We start from the raw sequence: 20,195 nt of genomic DNA on the forward strand, positions 1-20,195 counted from the left end.
TGTGATGCTGCTTGATAGCACTTTACCCACAGAACTTTTCAGATGGAAGCACTCTTCTCAAACTCTGCCGCTGCTTTACCAGTAAGTTTCTGAGATTCTAAAACCTTTGTTGTCATTTCCACAATATTCACGGCATCTTCACCAGGAGTAGATTCCATCTCAAGGAACCATTTTCTTTGCTCTTCTGTAAGACGCAAACCCTTATCCACTAAAGATTTATCCTGAAATTGTAACAGTCCCGTCAAGTCGTCAGGCTCCCCTTCTAACCCCAGTTCTCCTGCAGTTCCCACATCTGCAGTTACCTCTTCCACAGCCGTCTTGAGCCCCTCAAAGTCATCCATGAGGTTGGAATCAACTTCCTCCAAACTCATTCATGTTGCTGTTTGAACCTCCTCCCACGAATCATGAATGTACATGGCATCTGCAGTGGTGGCTTCTTTCCAGAAGGTTTTCGATGGACTCTGCCCAGACCCATCAGAGGAGCCACGCTATGGCAGTGAGAGCCTGATGAAATGTGTTCCTTAAATAAAAAGACTTCAGAGTTGAAATGAATCCTTGCCCCACAGGCTGCAGCTTGGCTGTTCGTTGGCAGCGTGCGCCTGGCCCACCTCCAGCAGAGCCCTGGGTGACCAGGCGCATTGTCCCTGAGCAGTCCTACTTGGAAAGGGATCGTCTTTTCACAACAGCAGGTCCCAGCTGTGGGCTAACCCCCGCAGGAAGCCGTGTCGTGAGCAGGCGTGCCGTCGCCAGGCTCTGTTCCTTGGCAGAGCACAGGCACAGGAGGGAAAGGGCCGTGGGTTCCAGGTGGTGACGGAGCCCTGGCCTCATCTGCAGTCACCAGCTGCACTAGCCCCTAGCAGGAGGGTCAGCTGTCCCTCGAAGCCAGGTCCTGACTTCTCTAGGACCCAAGTCCTAGGTGGCATCTTCTGCTGGGAGAAGGCTGTTGCATCTACACTGCAAATCTGTCGTTCAGCGCGGCCACCTTGAGCAGCGGGCTCGGCTAGATCTGGATATTTGCCCCAGCTTCCACCTCGACACTGGCCGCTTCACCTTGCACTTGCGTGTTACAGAGGCGCCTTCTTTCCTTAAAGAAGCCTCGGCTAGCGTCCCACTTCCCCTCCGCAGCCTCCTCACCCCTCTCGGCCTTCACAGAATTGAAGAGAGGAAGGGCCTTGCTCTGGATTGGCCTTTGGCTCGAGGGCACGTGGTGACTGGCGTGATCTCGCTCCGTGTGGGCGATCAGGCTCTTTCACTTTATCATTCGTGTGTTCGCTGGAGTCGCGCTTCTAATTTCCTTCAGGAACTTGTCTTCGCGGTCACAACTTGGCTAACCGTTTGGCACGAGAGGGCCAGCCTTCGGCCTGTCCCGGCTTTCGGCCTGTCCCAGCTTTCGACGTGCCTGCTGCATCTGCATAAGCGCAAGCGTTTCCAGCTTTTGAGTTGGAGTGAGAGCGAGCGGTTCCTCCTTTCACTGGAAAGCTTAGAGGCTGCTGCAGGGTTATTATTACTGTGTCTCGGGGAAGAGAGAGGCCCGAGGAGAGGGGTAGAGGTGGGGGGCGGCCAGTCGGTGGAGCCGTCAGAACACACCCGACGGTGACCATGAAATCTGCCAACTTCTATGGGCGCAGTTCGTGGCTCCCCCAAACAATGACATCAAAGGTCACGGATCACCAAAACAGACATCATAGTGATGAAAAAGTCTGGAATATTGTGAGAATTACCAACATGCGACACAGGCATGAAGGAGCACACGCTGCTGGAAGAACAGCTGTGACAGGCCAGCTTGATGCAGGGTTGCCAGGACTTTCAATTGTAAAAAAAAAACGCAGTATCTCGGAAGTCCAAGGAAGTGAAGCACAACAAAATGAGGTATGCCTATAGTAGGAAAAAAACTAAACATGTAGCTCTGTTCAAATAGGTCAGAAGAAGCAGCTGTCTTTCTAAAAGCAGCAGAAGGGCCTGAGTGGTAAAGAGCCCAAAGGAAGTGGCTGGTGGAGGGGCAGGCCAGGGCTGCCCGGCTGCTTTGACACCGTCTGCCCGAAGCGGGGGACGGGGACAGCTGAGCTTGGGGCCCGGCAGGAGGTAAGAACTTTCAGCCCTCCCCCTCCACTGGCCGGGGGAGAGGCCGCCCCAAGTCCCCAACCACACAAGCAAAACCTCTCATGGCAGATGCCCTCTTTACAAAGTCCCTAAGCAAGATAGAAAAATCTGGAAAAGGGGATCTCTTGAAGGATGTTAACATAATCTCAAGGAAGGAGCAAGAACCACAGTAATGGGCGGCGCCTAAGTCCCCCTTGCTGTGTGCCCTGTGCTGCCGGGAGGCCTCACCTGCCAATGCGGGTGCCCCCCCCCAGCCCTGCATGATGGGGGCTCTTGTCCTCCCTCTACAGAAGGCACCGAGGCATAGAAAGGCTCAGAGACTTGCCCAAGGTGCCCAAGCCAGCATTCCAGCTCCAGCAACTGTACCCCACTGTGCTTCATTCAACCAACAGGTTATTAAAAAGAACTCATTAAAAATCCTAGAAATAGAAATTTTCAAAAGGAAATCTCCCTAGGATGTAGCCTGAAGAGATTGAGAGGGAAGTAGGGGAGGGGAGCTGGCCACAAAACCTGGGTCTGGAAGCTCCTGAGGGTACCTGATGGGGGTCCCCGGGCACAGTGGTGGAAAGGGGTCAGAGACGGTACCTATTCTTTAACTTTTGTCTCTTTGTATGCCCCACTGGGAGCTTTTAATTTCCTTGGCTGCTCCAGCAAATACCATGAAACGCGTTGGGTTCGACAACGGGAGGGTGTTCGCTTATGGCTTCGGGGCTAAAAGGAAGTCCGAGCCAAGGCGTCATCGAGGCAGTGCTCTCCTCCCGGAGCCCGGCGCTCTGGGGCTGGCTGCTTGGAGCTGTGGACTTTCACCCACAGCAGCATCTCCTGGTCTTCTTCTCTTCCGGGTTCCGTGGATGTCCTGCCTCTTCCTCCTGTGGCTTTCTGTCTCACATGTCTGAATTCATTCCACTTTTAAAGGACTCCAGCAATAGGGCTAGGATCCATTCTGATCGGTCTGGGCCCCACACACCTTAACTCATCAGAAGGTCCTTCTTACAATGAGTTCACACCCACAGGAACAGATTAGATTTAAGACATCTTTTTCTGGGGTACATACAACTTCAGACTGCCACAGGAATAAAAATAGTTTGGTCAAGTCACAAGCTGATGTATCCAGCCCTCAATGAAAACAACAAAAACTAGCAATCCCAGAGGAGTGGAAGACTAGATTTACAGAAGTATAACATAGTCCCTCAGAATGTCCAGTCCTTAACAAAAAATTGCAATACGCATAAAGAAACAGGAAAATACAGCCCATTCACAGGAAAAAAAGAATTTACCAGAAATCATCCCTGAAGAAGCTCTACATTGGAACGATTAGTCAAAGACTCTGAATCAACTATCTTAAACATGTACAGTGAGCTAATGGAATCCATAATACAACAAACTAAAGGAAATTAGGAAAGTGTCTGAACAAAATAAAGAGAAATAAATTATAAAAAGGAATCAAACAAAGTTTGGAGCTGCAAAGTACAAGAATTGAAATGAAAAACTCACTAGATGGACTCAACAGCAGACTTGAACAGGCAGAAGAAAGGATCAGTGAACTTGAAGACAAGATAGTTATTCAGTGTGAGGAACAGAAAGGAAAATAATGAAGAAAAATGAACAGACCCTGGGGGACCTGTAGGATATCATCAATGTGCCAACATATGCATCACCACAATCCCAGATGGAAAAAATAGAAAGGGGCAGAAAATGTGCCTGAAGGAACAGCGACTGAGTCTCACCCTGATCAAGATGACAGAGTGAGATGCTTCAGGGCTCCATCCCCCTCCAGAAGCCTTGAAAAATCAGCAATAACTGATTTTTCTCAAAACTTACAGTAAAAGAACCACAGTAACCGGGTGAAAGTGAGTTTTTGAAAAACAAGATCTCGTGGTGCCTTGGCTGGAGCCTCCCCCACCATCATCAATTTGGCATGGGGCTGTCCCATGTCCCACAGCAGATCCCTGGTCCAGTTCTGAAGGCAGCAGAGTGACACCACGTAACCACGAGGAGCATGCATGTTTGGCCAATCTGTCTGGGGACAGCCCAAGGGACTTACTGACCCAGAACTTTCCTTGCATGTACAAGCCAGCTCACCAAGCTCTCCTGCAGAATTCTGTGGGAGAGCAGTGGGATGGCCGCCTGGGCCAAGGGGCTGCTGGCTGCAGGACACACAGGGCAGTGCCTGGGACTGTGAGGAAACCATTTCCTAAGGAAGAAGGGACACCTATGTCTGTGTAAAGAGAGGAATTCCCAGGGCCATATGTGCATGTCCAAGACAAGGACAGCCCCTGCATTCTGACCTTGAGCTAGTCTCCAAATGCATTGTATGGATAAACCCTAAAAGAGCATTCACAGGTCAATCTGGGAAAGATGTTTTCTTCTTCTTTTATTATTATTATTTTTGTTAGCCCCTGGCATTCAAGGAAAGCTCTGCAATCCACTAGCTTGACACAAGCTTAAGAAACAAATGCCTCATAGTAGAGATTCCAGTAATAACACAGTAAAAGGTCAAAATGTCCAGCTTTCAAGAAAAAATATACAAAGAAACAAGAAGTGATGGTCCAGGCAAAGAAGATTAAAGCAAGAACTAAGGAAAAACATGGACAAAAAACTAGGGGAAATCAGGAAAACAATAAATGGACACAAAGAAAATAAAAATAGATAGATGGAAATTAAGAAAATGAAACAAACAGAACCAAAGACCACAGAAACAGAAATTAAGGGGTTCAACATCAGATTGGAGCTGGCAGAAGAAAGAATCAGTGAACTTGAATTTAAGACAATTGAAATAATCCAGTCTGAGGAGCAGAAAGAAGAAAGAATGAAAAAAAGTGAACTGAGCCTGAGCAACCTGTGGGACACCATCAAGCATACCCATATATGCATGGTAAGATTTCTATAAGGGTAAGAAAGGGAGAGGGGGCAGGTAGAATACTCAATAATGGTTGAAAACTTCCTGAATTTAACAGAAGATATAAAAACATCCAAGAACCTCAACAAACTCCAGAACAGATAAACCCAAACGGACCCATACCACACTATGTTACAATCAAACGGTCAGATGCTGTCCAGGTTTGAGTCTTTTGTGGATCCCAGAAATTATGTCTTAAGCTAGCCCATTCCTGTGCATGTAAACCTACGGTACGTGGTGGGACCTTTTGCTTAGAGTCAGTGAAGGGGCCTTTTGATTAGATCACTTCAGTTAAAGGCTTTTGATGAGATTGTGGGTGTGGGACCCTTTGACTGGACTGAACTCAGTTGGGGGCCTTTGATTGGAGTACTTCAGTGAGGTGTGACCCAGGGTGGGTCTTGGTCCTCTTGCTGGAGTCTTTTATAAAAGTGGTGGGAGAAACATTTAGAGACACACAGAGAAAGAGAGCTGCCATTTTATCCTGCCATGTGAGAGAGGACTCCAGGATCACCTACAGCTGCAGAAGGACAGAGAAGCCCCAAGAGGCTGAGAGAGAGGCTGGAGGCTGGAATCAGTGGAGAAGCTGAGGCAACGAGGCCCCCAAGAGGCTCGGCCCATGGAGCAGCTTGAAGCTGAAGGAGAAGGTGAGCCTGGAGGAGAAGGCAGAGGGAGACTGGCAGATGGGCCATTTTGCTTTGCCACATGGCAGGAGTCCAGGATCCAGCAGCTGACCTTTGGTAAGACAGAATATCTGATGATGCCTTGATTTGGACATTTTCACAGCCTGAGAACTGTAAGATTTCACCCCAAATAAATTCCCATTATAAAAACCAACCCATTTCTGGTATTTTGCCTTACCAACCATAGCAAACTAAAACAAATGCCAAGGAGAATTCTAGAAACCACAAGACAGAAACCACATATCACATACAAAGAAGCCTCAATAAGATTGAGTGCTGATTTCTCATAGGAAAGCATGGAGGTAAGAAGGCAGTGGGAGGATATATTTAAAGTGCTGAGAGCAAAAAATTGCCAACTGATAATTCTATATCTGGCAAAACTGCTTTGAAAAAAGAGGTAAGGATTAAGACATTCACAGATAAACACAAGCTGAGGGACTTGGTTACCACTAGATCAGCCCTACAAAGAAAAAGCTAAAGGGAGTTCTGCAGGCTGAAAAGGAAAGGAACTAGACAATTGGCTGAAGCCACACAGAGAAAAAAAGATCTCCGGGAACATAATGGCATGGTAAATATAACTACCAGTACTACTGTATTTTTATTTGTAACTCCACTCTTTAGTTCCTACAAGATCTAAAAGGCAAATGCTTACAATGTAATGATAAATCATGTTTTTGGACTCATAATGTATAAACACATAATTTGAGTCAAGAATTACACAAAGGTGATGGAGGGGTATAGGAAAAAGTTTATATATGCTGTTAAAGTTATCAAAGCAAAGAGGTGGTTATAGTTGTAGGGTGTTAAATTTAAGTCCCACGGGAAGGAAAGTTCTTTCCTTTCATGGCTGGGAAGGCACTGCGATATTGTGGAGGTGAGTTACCCCCGAGTGGTGTGTTTGGAAGGGGTTGGGAGGGGAAGATTTATGTTGTATGTTTCCACAATTAAAAAAAAAAAAAAACTAAGATAATAACAATTAAATGCAATACATGATACTGGATGGGATCTATGAATGGAGGAGAAAGGACTTGAAAGGACATTATTGGGGCATAAGAAAAAATTAGAATATAAACTGTAAACTTTCTGTAAATGTTAAATTTCTTGAACTTTATAACTGCACGGAAGGTTATTACATAACTGAATATCCTTGTTCATAGGAAATGTCTATGCAAGTATTATGTGTTTGAAGAGTATGATATGTGTAAGCCACTCTCAGATGTTCAAAAGCTAGATGGATGGATGGAGGAAGGAAGGAAGGAAGGGAGGGAGGGAGGGAGGGAGGGAGGGAAGGATGGACAGATAGAGCAAAGGTGGCAAAATATTAAAATTGGTGGATTTGGGTATATGGGGAATGGGGGCATACTGTAGTTCTTGTATGGGATCTGTATTATTTTTTTCTGTAGCTCTGAAATTATTTCAAAATAAGAAGTTAAAATAAATATATAAATAAATAAACGGAAAAGTAATGACAGAAAACTACACAAAATCAAAAGAGGATGTAAGTACAGGATGTTTAAAATTTTTATTTAAAAACTGAGTCCAGGACTTGAATAGACATTTCTCCAAAAGATACACAAAAGGCCAACAAGCACAGGACAAGATGCTCAACATCATTAGCCATTAGGGAAATGCAGATCAAGACCACAGCAAGATACCACTCATCTGTGAGGGCCAAGTATGATTTAAACATTGGATAATAGGTGTAAGAGAGGAAACTTTGTGCACTATTGGTGGGATAGTAAAGTGTACAGTGCTGTGGAAAACAGCTGGGCAGTTCCTCAGAAAGTTAGGTATTTCCATCTGACCTGGAAATCCCACTTCTAGGTATATACCCAAAAGAATTGAAAGCAGGGTCTCAAACAGGGGTTTTGTGTTCATAGCTGCATTATTCACAGTACCCAAAAGGTGGAAAAAAACAAGAGTCCATCAACAGATGATAAGAAATGAAATGTGCTCTATCCTTACAATGGAATATTATTCAGCCATAAAAAGAAACAAAGTCCTGATACATGCTGTGACACGGAAGAACCTTGAAGACATCATGTTGAATGAAATAAGGCAGACGCAAAAGGACAAATACTGTAGGATGAAACACTTAGAGTAAGCAAATTCACAGAGACAGAGAGCAGAATCGTGTTACGGGGCTGGAGGGGGGAGATCAGGGAGTTATGCTTAATGGGCGTGAGTTTCTGCCTGGGGTGCTGACAATTTTCTGGAAACAGATGGTGACAGTTACACAAGATGGCCAATGTGCTTAATGTCACAGAACTGTTGACTTAAAAAGGGCTAAAATGATTTCTATGTTAGGTATATTTTACCCAATAAATAAAAGTTGAAAAAAAATACAACAAACAACCTTAAACCTCAGACTCAGTAAGTCACTAGGACTCACAGAACTCACCGGAACCTGCTCTAGTCATGGTTTCGGTTTATTGTAGCGAAGGGACACAGATCCAAATCGGCCAAGGGGAAAAGCCCACGGGAGAGTCCACGGAACAGCAGACCTGGGCGCCCAGCTGTCCCCGCCCCACGCAGCCAGGGGGCGCGACTTTCCCAGCACCGATCCTTGACAACATTCACAGGACACTGCCAGCCAGGGAGCTCGCCCGAGCCTCGCGGCCGTTTTTACCGGGGGCCCGTCGTGTGAACACGGGTGGCCGCCCGTGGGTCCCTGGTTCTGCGTGGCCCACGACCCGCACACCGAGCCACAGTGTTGCCCTCTGCCTGGGCGTGGGTCCCAGACAAGGGCGCTCCTATCAGGCATGACATCCCAGGGTCTCAGAGGTTACCTCCCGCAGCCAAGGGAAAAGGCCTTACTGAGACTTTTTTTTTTTTGAGGTAGGCGGGTTGGGGGTGAACCCAGGACCTCCCGTCTGGGAAGCTGGTGCTCAGCCACTAAGCCACCTCAGCCCCTGAGTTGGTTTTTCCATTTTTTGCTTGTTGTTTTTTTTTGTTTTTTGTTTTATAAGGATGTACTGGGAACCGAACCTGGGGCCTCCCAGGTGGGAAGCAGTTGCTCAACTGCTTGAGCCACATCTGCTTCCCTAGACCTCTTTTTGAGCAAGGTTAAATTCTTTACCATATAATTAAAAAATAATAATAATAAATATTAAAAAAAAAATTCTTTACCATAAATTTAAAAATTAACAGACTAACAATCCATGGGTCAAAGAAATCTCAAGGAAAATCAGAATATGCCTCGACCTGAATAAGTGAAAATACAACATATCAAAATTCACGGGATGCAACTAAAGCAGAGCATAGAAGAAAATTTATAGCATTAACTGCTTAATTAGGAAATAAAAAGTCTCAAATCAATAATCTAAACTTCTGCTTTAAGGAACTAGAACAGAAAGACCAAAATAAACTCAAAGCAAGAAGAAGGAAGGAAATAATGAGATAAGAGAAGTTAATCAAATTAAAAACAGAAAAACAGGGAAAAATCAATGAAACCCAAAACAATTATTTGAAAAAGATCAACAAAGTTAAGAAACTTCTAGCAATACTGAAAAAAAAGAAAAAAGAAAAAATGAAAGACCCAAATGACCGATGATCAGGAATGAAAGTGGGGATGTCACTTAGAGACCTCGAAGATATTAAAAGGATAATAAATAAATACTGTAAACCAACTACTGACAACTTTGATGAAATGGACCAATTCCTTGAAAACTGCAAATTATAAATTCTCAATCAAAATGAAATGAATAATCTGAATACCAAGATACCACAGTAAGGCCGCACTCGTGGCCGTCTCCGCTGCGTCCTCGCAGCGCGGCCGCCGTGGACGTCTTCCGGCTGACCGGGGACCGGTCCGCCTGGCGGCCGTCGTCACCCTGCGCTGAGGACCTGGAGGACGCGCTCCTGCGCGGGTGCTGCGGGGAGGAGCCAGCTCCTGCTTGCACTGGTCTCCGCGCCTCGCTGCTTGGATCCTCTCCATCTGTTCTGTTAGGTAGTACATCAAGGAAGCTTTTCTACGAGGCCTGCTCCCGCGCCACCGTGTACCTGACCGCGTGAAGTTCAAGGTCGCCGTCACCAGACCTTCTGAGCGGAGTTCCTGGTGGCCCCTGGGGGGCCTCTCATTTCTAGTCGATCGGGATTTCCCCTGAGATTCTGTGGCCCTCCTCCATCTACCCTGAGTCGGTGGCCGTCCTGCCGCCGCGCTTTATGATCAGCGGGACCGGCGACACGGAGACTGTCGCCACTTGCTGCCTGTTCTCTCTGGGCCTCTCCTGCGCTCTGTGTCAAGGGGATGTGGCGCTTCTGCCCTGAGGGCTTCTTCGCCCTCCTCGCAGTGGTGGCGGCGCCGTCCAGACCAACCCATACTGCGACGTCTTCTATCTGGACATCACGGAAGAGGCTCAGCCTGCAGCTTAAGTGCCCAAGCCCGTCTCCAGCACCTGCCCTTCAGGGTGCTCGGACAGAACTCCTGCCACAGCAAAGGCACACGATGCTTGATACGGAGAATCAGAACCTTAGCTCTCTTATTGCAGACGGTCATCGGCGGCTCTGTAAGGAAGCAGAGGAAAAGACCCAGAAGGTTTCTGTTTAATGCATCTAGCTTTATTTTTCTTTATTACTACGTACAAAGACGTTTTTACATTCCTCAATGTTACAAAGAAACTTAATGAAAGCTGTATTCATAAATTCAATGCGTAGCTTCAATTGGGGTATTTCCAAAAGTGAAGATTTTGTGAGGAATAAGTGCAAACATTTTTTTCTATTTGAAAAAAAAGCATTGGCCAAATCACTTATCCAACAGAAGAACCCTCCAAGCTGAGCAGAAAGGAAACAAATAGCTCAATTAAAACATGGGCAAAAGCTCTGAACAGATAGATACTTCCCAAAAAGTATAGCCAGAAAGGAATCAGACACATGAAAGATGTTCAACATCATTGGCCATTAGAGAAATGCAAATTAAAACCATGATGAGATTTCACTATGCATTTATCAGAGTGGCTAAAATAAAAAAATACTGACAACACCATTTGCTGACAAGGATGTGTAAAATACCTCGCTGGTGGGAATGCCAGCTGGCACAGTCACTCTAGAAGATGGTTTAAGGGTCTGTTATAAAGCTAAACGTATACCTGCCATGTCACTCAGCAGTCCCTCGCTTTGGGGTTACCTGCAGAGAAGTACAACATGTGTTCATAGAGAAACCTCTCCATGAATGTTTAGAGCAGCATAGAGCACGCTATCCATGGTCATCAAAATCTGGAAATAACCCCAGTGTCCTTTAACCAGTGAGTGGAGAAACAACCTGGCACGGCAGTGCAAAGGCAGTGCTCAGGCACGAACTACTGCAAAAATAACCTGCTGGGTAAAAACAGACACAAAATGGTACATTCTGTATGATCCCATTGACGTGACATTCTCAAAAAGACAAAATTGTAGTAATGGAGAACACATCTATGGTTGCCGGGAGTTAGGGGTCGCAGGAAGAATGGGACAAGAAAAGGGTTGACGAGGGGCCTTTGGAGGTGACTGGACTGCCTTGTGTTCTGATTTGGTTGTGGTTACACAAACTCTGGGTTGAAATTCCTAAAACTGGGAGTGGATGTGGCTCAGGCAGTTGAGCCACGTGGGAGGTCCCAGATTTGGTTTCCGGTGCCTCCTAAAAAAAGAAAGAAAGAAACAGGCAGACAACAATCAAAAAAACAACAGAGAGACAACAAACAGACGGGGGAGGGGTGGAATTTCACAAAACTGTAAACTAAAAAAATTCAATTTTACTTCATGTTAATTAAAAATAACATCTATAATAAATTAATAAAAATACATAAATAAAAATACAAAAAATAAAAATTATTTTTAAAAGATCAGAGATTGAGAGGAAGAATTTTCTTGTTTTTTTTTTGTTTATTATTAGTATTGAAATAATGAAAATGCTCTAATAATGACTGAAGTGATGAATGCACAACAATGTGATTATACCAAATTCCACTGATTGTACACTGTGGATGAACTGTACACTTTAATAATATGTATCAATAAAAACGATTTGCTAAAAAACTCTGCAATAAGATATCAACAACTCAAACACGTAGCACGTAATAACACAATGTTAAAACATATGCGACCAAAATATATTTAAATGGAGAAGTTGGCAAATCTACAATCATAACGGGGAACTTTAATTTCTCAGAAACTTAGAAAACACTCAACAAAAGTACACACAAGGCCTGACCTACCTTTGACCCAGGGGATCCCCTCCGCGTAACTTGCACCCAGGACCGAGTGCACGTTCTTTTCAGGCAGGGGATACCAGTGAACAACGTGGGTCTAGGAGTCAAGTTCACAGCCTGGACCTACCAGTGGCTGTTGTGTGACTACAGGCAAGTCGCTTAACCTCTCTGTGCCTCAGGGCTGTCCCCTGGACTGAACAATCGCCCTTACCACCTGGGATGGGTACGAGGCTCAAAGGAGTTAAAACGTCCTAGGCACTGAGATCACCGTGGCCTTGGCAGGGGCCCAGTTGGTGTCAGAGCCTGGGTGGGCGAGAGGGCAGCTGCTTGGGGGGCGGCAGCGCAAGGCCATTTGCAGACAGGGGACGGACCCAGTGAGTTACTAAATTAACAACAGTGGGAGGGAAACAGACTTGGCCCAGTGGTTAGGGCGTCCGTCTACCACATGGGAGGTCCAAGGTTCAAACCCCGGGCCTCCTTGACCCGTGTGGAGCTGGCCCACGTGCAGTGCTGATGCATGCAAGGAGTGCCCTGCCACGCAGGAGTGTCCCCCGCGTAGGGGAGCCCCACGCGCAAGGAGTGCGCCCCATAAGGAGAGCCGCCCAGCGTGAAAGAAAGTGCAGCCTGCCCAGGAATGGCGCTGCCCACACAGAGAGCTGACACGACAAGATGACACAACAAAAAGAAACACAGATTCCCGTGCCGCTGACAACAACAGAAGTGGACAAAGAAGAACACGCAGCAAATAGACGCAGAGAACAGACAACTGGGGCTGGGGAGAGGGGAGATAAATAAATAAAAAATAAATAAATCTTTTGAAAAAACAAAACAGTGGGAGCCAGGAGGGCGGCACAAGCACGGGGAGGCCCTGAGGAGCTGCGCTGGAATCAGGATTGGTGAGTGACGGTTTTCAAAAATGAACACAGATAACAAAATAACACAACAAAAAAGACGATGAAAAACACAAAATAGGGAAGCAGCTGTAGCTCAACCGACTGGGCTCCCATCTACCATATGGGAGGCCCTGGGTTCGCGTCCTGGGTCCTTCTTGTGAAGGCAGGCTGGCTCACGCCTGCAGAGAGCTGACACAGCAAGATGACACAACAAAGGGAGACAACAGACACAGAAGAACACGCAATCAATGGACACAGAGAGCAGACAGCAAGCAAGCTGCAAGGGAGGATAAATAAATTAAAAATAAAATAAAAAATCTTTAAAAAAACACAACACAAACACAGACATGGGGACACCCATGCCGCGCGTGCAGACAGGGTGAGGGCATCAGGGCCGTGGGGTGCCCCCTGGGCCGGCTGACCTGTAGGGACAGGGCCAGGGCTGCAGAGGCCAGGGGGACACTGTGAGCCGCTACCCTGGCGGGGGTCCCCACACCCTAGGGCACCAGCCTCAGTAAAACCTGCGGCCGAGAGGGGAGAGGACAGACGCCCCTGGAGGGAGGGGCTGTGACTGAGGCCGGCCTTGGTTTCTCCTGGTGCACGCAGCACCTGAACTCCGCGTCCTGGCGCAGAAGGGTCGTGCAGGGGAAGGCGCCTTCGGCCCGCCGGCTGGGCACGTGCAGGAAAACGCCCTGGGCGCCCGGGTCTCCCAGGCACCGCAGCTGGGGACCCAGTGGCGGCTGCTGCCGCAGGTTCATCTATTTAAACAGGACAATATTAAATTTTAGAAAAAATTAAACGAGAAGTCAAAGGAGAGATGGGAAATAAAAAGAGTAGGCAAGAGAGAAACTGAACAGCGGAGCAAAATCAACATAATCAGATGCCCAGATAGCGACACAGACAACCCAGACCAAGAAGCAGGGTGTCACAGCCCAGAGGAGCAGCCAACAGTCCCGATGGGGCGCGGGAGGTAAGAGCGACTCCACAGACTTCACACAGACCGCCTTGGTCGCCTAAGAGATGAAGGGAAATATGACTAAAGAGATAAAGGGCTTTGCGATAACACTGTGTGAGCATAAAGAACAATTGGGGGCAAGTGGATGTGGCTCAAGCGACTGGGCTCCCGTCTACCATATGGGAGGTCCAGGGTTCGATTCCGGGGCCTCCTGGTGAAGGCGAGCTGGCCCGAGCGGTGAGCTGGCCCAAGCGGAGAGGGCTGGCCTGAGCAGGAGTGCTGGTCCACATGGCAAGCTAGCCCGAACGGAGCACTGGTGCAGCAAGATGACGCAACAGAAACAGACACAGAGGAGAGACAGTAAGAGACACAGCAGACCAGGGAGCTGAGGTGGTGCAAGAGAGTGGTCGCCTCTCTCCCACTCCAGAAGGTCCCAGGATCAGTTCCCAGAGCTGCCGAATGAGAAGACAAGCAGACAGAAGAGTGCACGGCGAATGGACACATAGAGCAGATGATGGGGGACGGGGGATAAATAAATCTTTAAAAAAATTAAAGAACAATTTGGAAGCCTGCAAAAAGGTAACTGAATTTATGGGAATGAAAGACATACGGATAAGATTACAATTACATTAGAGGGGGAAGCAGACTTGGCTCACCAGATAGAGCATCCACCTACCGCATGGGAAGTACAGGGTTCAACCCAAGGCCACCTGGCCCGTGTGGTGAGCCACCCCACGTGCAGTGCTGATGCGCGCAAGGAGTGCTGTGCCATGCATGGGTGTCCCCGATGTAGGGGAACCCCATGCACAAGGAGTGTGCCTCATAAGGAGAGAGCTGCCCAATGCGAAAGAAAGTCCAGGCTGCCCAGGAGTGGCGCCGCACACATAGACAGCTGATGCAGCAAGAAGACACAACAAAAAGACACAGATTCCGGGTGCCACTGACAAGAATACAAGCAGACACAGAAGAATAAGCAGCAAATGGACACAGAGAGCTGACAGCTGGGAGGGTGGGGGGGAAGGGGAAAGAAATAAATAAAAATTAATGTTTTTTTTTCTTTTTTTGTCTTTATTTTTTAAAAAAATTAAACTTAAAAAATACATTAGAGGCATATAACAGCAGATTTGAAATGGTAGATGAATGAATAAGGGAGTTTGAAGATGGAATATTTGAACTTGAAGAGTAAAAGAATACAAAAAATTGAACGACAACATGAAACACATAAATATATGCATTATAGGTGTCCCAGAAGGAGAAAAGAATATTCAAGGAAATACTGTCTGAAAATTTTCCAACCATCATGAAAGATATGAATATCAATATTCAACAAGAGCAACATACCCCAAACAGAATAAATCCTAATAGACCTACCCCAAGACAGCTCAGGATGTCAAAGGCTAAAGATAAATAGAGGGTTTTGAGAGCAGCAAGAGAAATGCAATTCATTACTTACAAGGGAGCCTTAACAAGGCTAAGTGCTGATCTCTCTTCAGAAACCAGAAGAGAATGCAATGGGCCACAATGCAGTGGTACAATATATTTAAAGTACTGAAAGAAAAACCGCCAGCCAAGAATTCTTTAACCAGCAAAACTATCCTTCAGAAATGAAAGCAAGTTTAAAGTCTTCACAGACAAAAACTGAGAGAGTATGTTACTAAGAGATGGAAACTATGAGAGATATTAAAGGGTGTGTTACAGTCTGATACTAAAAGACAAAGGCAAGAGCCTTGGAGAAGAGTATAGAAATGAAGGAAGTAAGTAAGAGTAACTGGAAGTGTTAAAAGACAGACAATAGTAGGACTGTCATACTTACAATCTTTTTTTTTAAGGATTTGTTTTTTTGTTTTGTTTTATTTTTTTTAACTGCTCAGATGCCTTTATTTTTTTTTCTTCCCTGCCTCTGCCCTGCTGTTTTTGCTGTCTGTGTCCATTCACTGTGTGATCTTCTGTATCTATTTCTCTTTTTGCCTTCTCTTCTCATCTTTCTCCTCTAAGATTCACCAGGATTTGATCCTGGGGACCTCTGACATGGAGAGAGGTTCCCTGTCAATTGCGCCACCTCAGTTCCTGTTCTCTGCTGTGCTTCACCTTGACTCTCCCCTTAGTCTCCTGTTGCATCATCATCTTGTTGCGTGACTCACTTGTCCAGGCCCTGGCTCACTGTGTGGGCACTTGGCTCACTACGCAGGCACTGGTTCACCACACAAGCATGCTTTCTCTTCTTTTTCACCAGGAGGCCCCAGGGATCAAAACCAGGTCCTCCCATATGGTAGGCGGAGGCCTTATCACTTTAGCCACATCTGCTTCCCTTACTTCCTTACAGTCTTATTGTCTTACAACAGAAAGCCAAGGGATAAAATGGATGGAGCAAGTAACAATGAATGCTAATAGATTGAACTCCCCACTTGAAAGACATAGACTGGGAGCGGGTGTAGCTCAGTGGCTGAGCACCTGCTTCCCATGTACAAGGTCCTGGGTTCCGGCCCTGGTACCTCAAAAAAAAAAAAAAAAAAAGACATAGACTGATGGAATGGATAAAAAACAGGGCATAGGGAAGCAGATGTGGCTCAACCGATTGGGCTCCCGTCTGCCATATGGGAGGCCCTGGGTTTGCGTCCCAGGGCCTCCTTGTGAAGGCAAAGCTGGCCTGCGCCTGCGGAGAGCTGACGACCCACGCCCGCAGAGAGCTGGCGCAGCAAGATGATGCAATAAAGGGAGACAAGCAGACACAGAAGAACACACAGCGAATAGACACAGAGAGCAGACAGTGAACAAGTGGCAGGGGCAAGGGATAAAAAAATAAATCTCTCAAAAAAAACACAAAAAAACACATGACATAGACTGATGGAACGGATAAAAAAACATGAGCCATCTATTTGTTGTCCTCAAGAGACTCACTTTAGACTCAAGGACACAATCAGACTGAAAGTGAAGGTTGGAAAAAGATATTCCATGCAAAGAGTAACCAAAAAAGAGCTGAAGTAGCAATACTAATATTGGACCAAATAGGTTTTATTTTATTTTATTTAAATATTTATGTATTTATTTATCCCCTTTCCCTTCCCCCCACCTTGCTACTTTTGCTGTCTATATCCATTCACTGTGTGATCTTCTGAATCTGTTTCTCTTTTGGTCTTCTTTTCTCCTTTTTTCTCCTCTAGGAATCACTGGGATTCAATCCTGGGAACCCCTGATGTGGAGAGAGGTTCCCTGTCAATTGTGCCACCTCAGTTCCTGGTCTCTGCTGCTCTTAACCTTGACTCTCCCCTTCGTCTCTTTTTGTTGCATCATCTTCTTGCTGCACGACTCACTTGCGCGGGCAATGGCTCACTGCACGGGCACTGGCTCACTGCGCGGGCACTGGCTCACTGCGCGGGCACTGGCTCACTGCACGAGCACGCTTCCACTTCCTCTTCTTTTTCACCAGGAGGCCCCAGGGATGGAACCCAGGTCCTCCCATATGGTAGGCAGAGGCCCTATCACTTGAGCCACATCCACTTCCCCCAAATAGATTTTATATGGAAAACTGTTCTAAGAGGTGAAGAAGGTTACTGTATATTAATAAAAGGGACAATTCACCAAGAAGAAGTAACAATAATAAATATTTAGGGACTTATCACAGGTGCCCTAAAATATAGGAGACACACACTGGCAAACTGAAGGGAGAAAGAGAGTGAAGAGTTGGAGACTTTAACACTTCACTCTCAGCGTTAGATAGAATATCTGGACAGAGGATAAATAAGGAAACTGAGAGCTTGAATAATATGATAAATGAACTAGACCTAATAGACATTTATAGAACATTACACCCTAAAACAACAGGATAATCATTCTTCTCAAGCGCTCATGGATCTTTCTCCAGGATAGACTATATGCTAAGATATAAGTCAGATCTCAATAAAATTTTTTTAAAGATTTATTTTATTTATTTCTCTCCACTCCCCCCCCCGTTGTCTGTTCTCTGTATCTATTTGCTGCGTGTTCTTTGTCCACTTCTGTTGTTGTCAGTGGCACCGGAATCTGTGTTTCTTTTTGTTGTGTCATCTTGTGTCAGCTCTCTGTGTGTGCAGCACCATCCATGGGCAGGCTGCACTTTCTTTCGCGCTGGCCGGCTCTCCTTGTGGGGCACACTCCTTGCACGTGGGGCTCCTCTATGCGGGGGACACCCTTGCATGGCACGGCACTCCTTGCGCGCATCAGCACTGCGCATGGCCAGCTCCACACGGGTCAAGGAGGCCCGGGGCTTGAACCGCGGACCTCCCATGTGGTAAACGGATGCCCTAACCACTGGGCCAAGTCCGCTTCCCGTCAATAAATTTTAAAACACTGAAATTATCCAAAGCACTTTTTAAAATCATAATGGAATAAAGCTGGAAATTAATAACAGGCATAAAAAGGGAAAATTCACAAATATATGGAGATTGAACAATATGCTTTTAAATAATCAGGGGGTCATATAAGAAATTGCAAGAGAAACCAGTAAATACTTCAAGATGAATGAAAACTAGTGGGCAACATATTAAAACTTATGCGATACAGCAAAGGCAGTGCTGAGAAGGAAATTTATAGGCCTCAATGCTTGTATTAAAAAAAGAAGAAAAACAGAAACAAAAAGAAGAAAAAAAAACCACACACACAAAAATAAAAAAAATAAAAAGATAATGCTAAAATCAAAGACCTAACTGCACACCTGGAAGAACTGGAAAAAGAACAGCAAACAAATCCCAAAGCAAGCAGAAAGAAACAAATAATAAAGATTAGAGCAGAAATAAATGAAATGGAGAGTGAAAAACAGAGAAAATCAACAGAACTGAAAGCTTTTTGTTTAAAGATTTATTTATGTATGTATGTATGTATGTATGTATGTATGTATGTCTCTCCCCTTCCTGCCCTCCCCCCACCCCGGGTGTCTGTTCTCTGTGTCTATTTGCTGTGTCTTGTGTCTTCTTTGTCCGCTTCTGTTGTTGTCAGCGGCACGGGAATCGGTGTTTCTTTTTGTTGCGGCATCTTGCTGTGTCAGCTCTCTGTGAGTGCCGCGCCACTCCTGGGCAGGCTGCACTTTTTTTCGCACAGGGTGGCTCGTCTTACAGGGCGCACTCCTTGCGCGTGGGGCTCCCCTATGCGGGGTCCCCCCTGCGTGGCAGGGCACTCCCTGTGCACTGCACCACCGGCGTGGGCCAGCTCACCACACGGGCCAGGAGGCCCTGGGTTCGAACGCTGGACCTCCTATAGGGTAGGCAGATGCTCTATCAGTTGAGCCACATCCGCTTCCCATGGATATTCTTATCTAAAAGAAAGAGGACCCCTATCTCACACCTTATACAAAAATTATTACAAAATGGATCAAGGACCTAAATATAAAAACTAGAACCACAAAACTCTTAGAGAAAAAATGTGTGGAAACATCTTGAAGATCTTATGATAGGTGGTGGTTTCTTGGACCTGATACCCAAAGCTGAACAACAACAAAATAGACAAATGGGACTGCCTCAAAATTAAACACTTTCATATTTCAAACAATTTTGTTAAGAAGGTGAAATGGCAGCCAACTGAATGGGGAAAAAATTTCAGAAACCACATATTTGACAAGGGTTTGATTTCCATGTTATGTAAAGAGATTAAGCTACTTAACTACAAAGTGACAAGCAGCCCAATTTAAAAAAAAAAATGGGCAAAAGACTTGAATAGACATTTTTTTCTGAAGTGGAAATACAAATAGCCAAAAGACATATGAAAAGATGCTCAATATCGCTATCTATTAGGGAAACGAAGATCATAATTACAATGAGTTTATCATCTCACACCATACAGAACTACTTAAAAAAATAGAAAACTACAAATACTGGAGAGGATATGTAGAATAGGGACACTCCTTCGCTGTTGGTGGGAGTGTGAAATGATGCAGCCTCTGTGGAAGATGATTTGGTGTTTCCTCAGGAAACTAAATATAGAACTGCCATACGATCCAGCAATCCAGCTGCTAGGAATATATTCAGAAGAACTGAAAGCAAGGACTCAAACAGATATTTGCTCACCGATGTTCTAGCGGCATTATTCACAATTGCTGAAAGATAGAAGCAACATAAGTGTCTGTCAACCTATGAATGGACAACAAAGATGTGGTATGTACACATGATGGCACATTAGTCAGCAGTATGAAGAAATGAATTGCGGAGCACACGACGATACGGAGGAACCTTGGGGACATCATGTTGAGTGAAATAAGCCAGACACAACAGGACAAATGTTGCGTGGTCTCGCTGATATGAACTAAATACAATCAGTAGACTATGGAGTATGGGTTGTTGGGAGACGGAATGTGGGTTGAGAAGGGGGAGGCGATGCTGGATGTATGTAAAAATGCTTAATATGGTCAAATGTAAATATGTGGTAATGGGTGGCGTTGGCGGTAGCACATTATAATGAATGTAACAAACACTGTTGACTGATTTATGGATGTGACTGTGGCTAAAACGGGTCGTC

General features: G+C 45.7%; 1 pseudogene; it reads left to right on the forward strand.

Annotated features, from left to right (window-relative positions):
* The first annotated feature begins 3,795 nt into the window (after positions 1 to 3,795).
* On the forward strand, positions 3,796 to 10,053 carry LOC101413711 (ER lumen protein-retaining receptor 2 pseudogene; annotated as a pseudogene).
* The last annotated feature ends 10,142 nt before the right edge of the window (positions 10,054 to 20,195 follow it).

Source organism: Dasypus novemcinctus, chromosome 23 (assembly GCF_030445035.2).
Source record: "Dasypus novemcinctus isolate mDasNov1 chromosome 23, mDasNov1.1.hap2, whole genome shotgun sequence".
Classification (NCBI taxonomy): domain Eukaryota; kingdom Metazoa; phylum Chordata; class Mammalia; order Cingulata; family Dasypodidae; genus Dasypus; species Dasypus novemcinctus.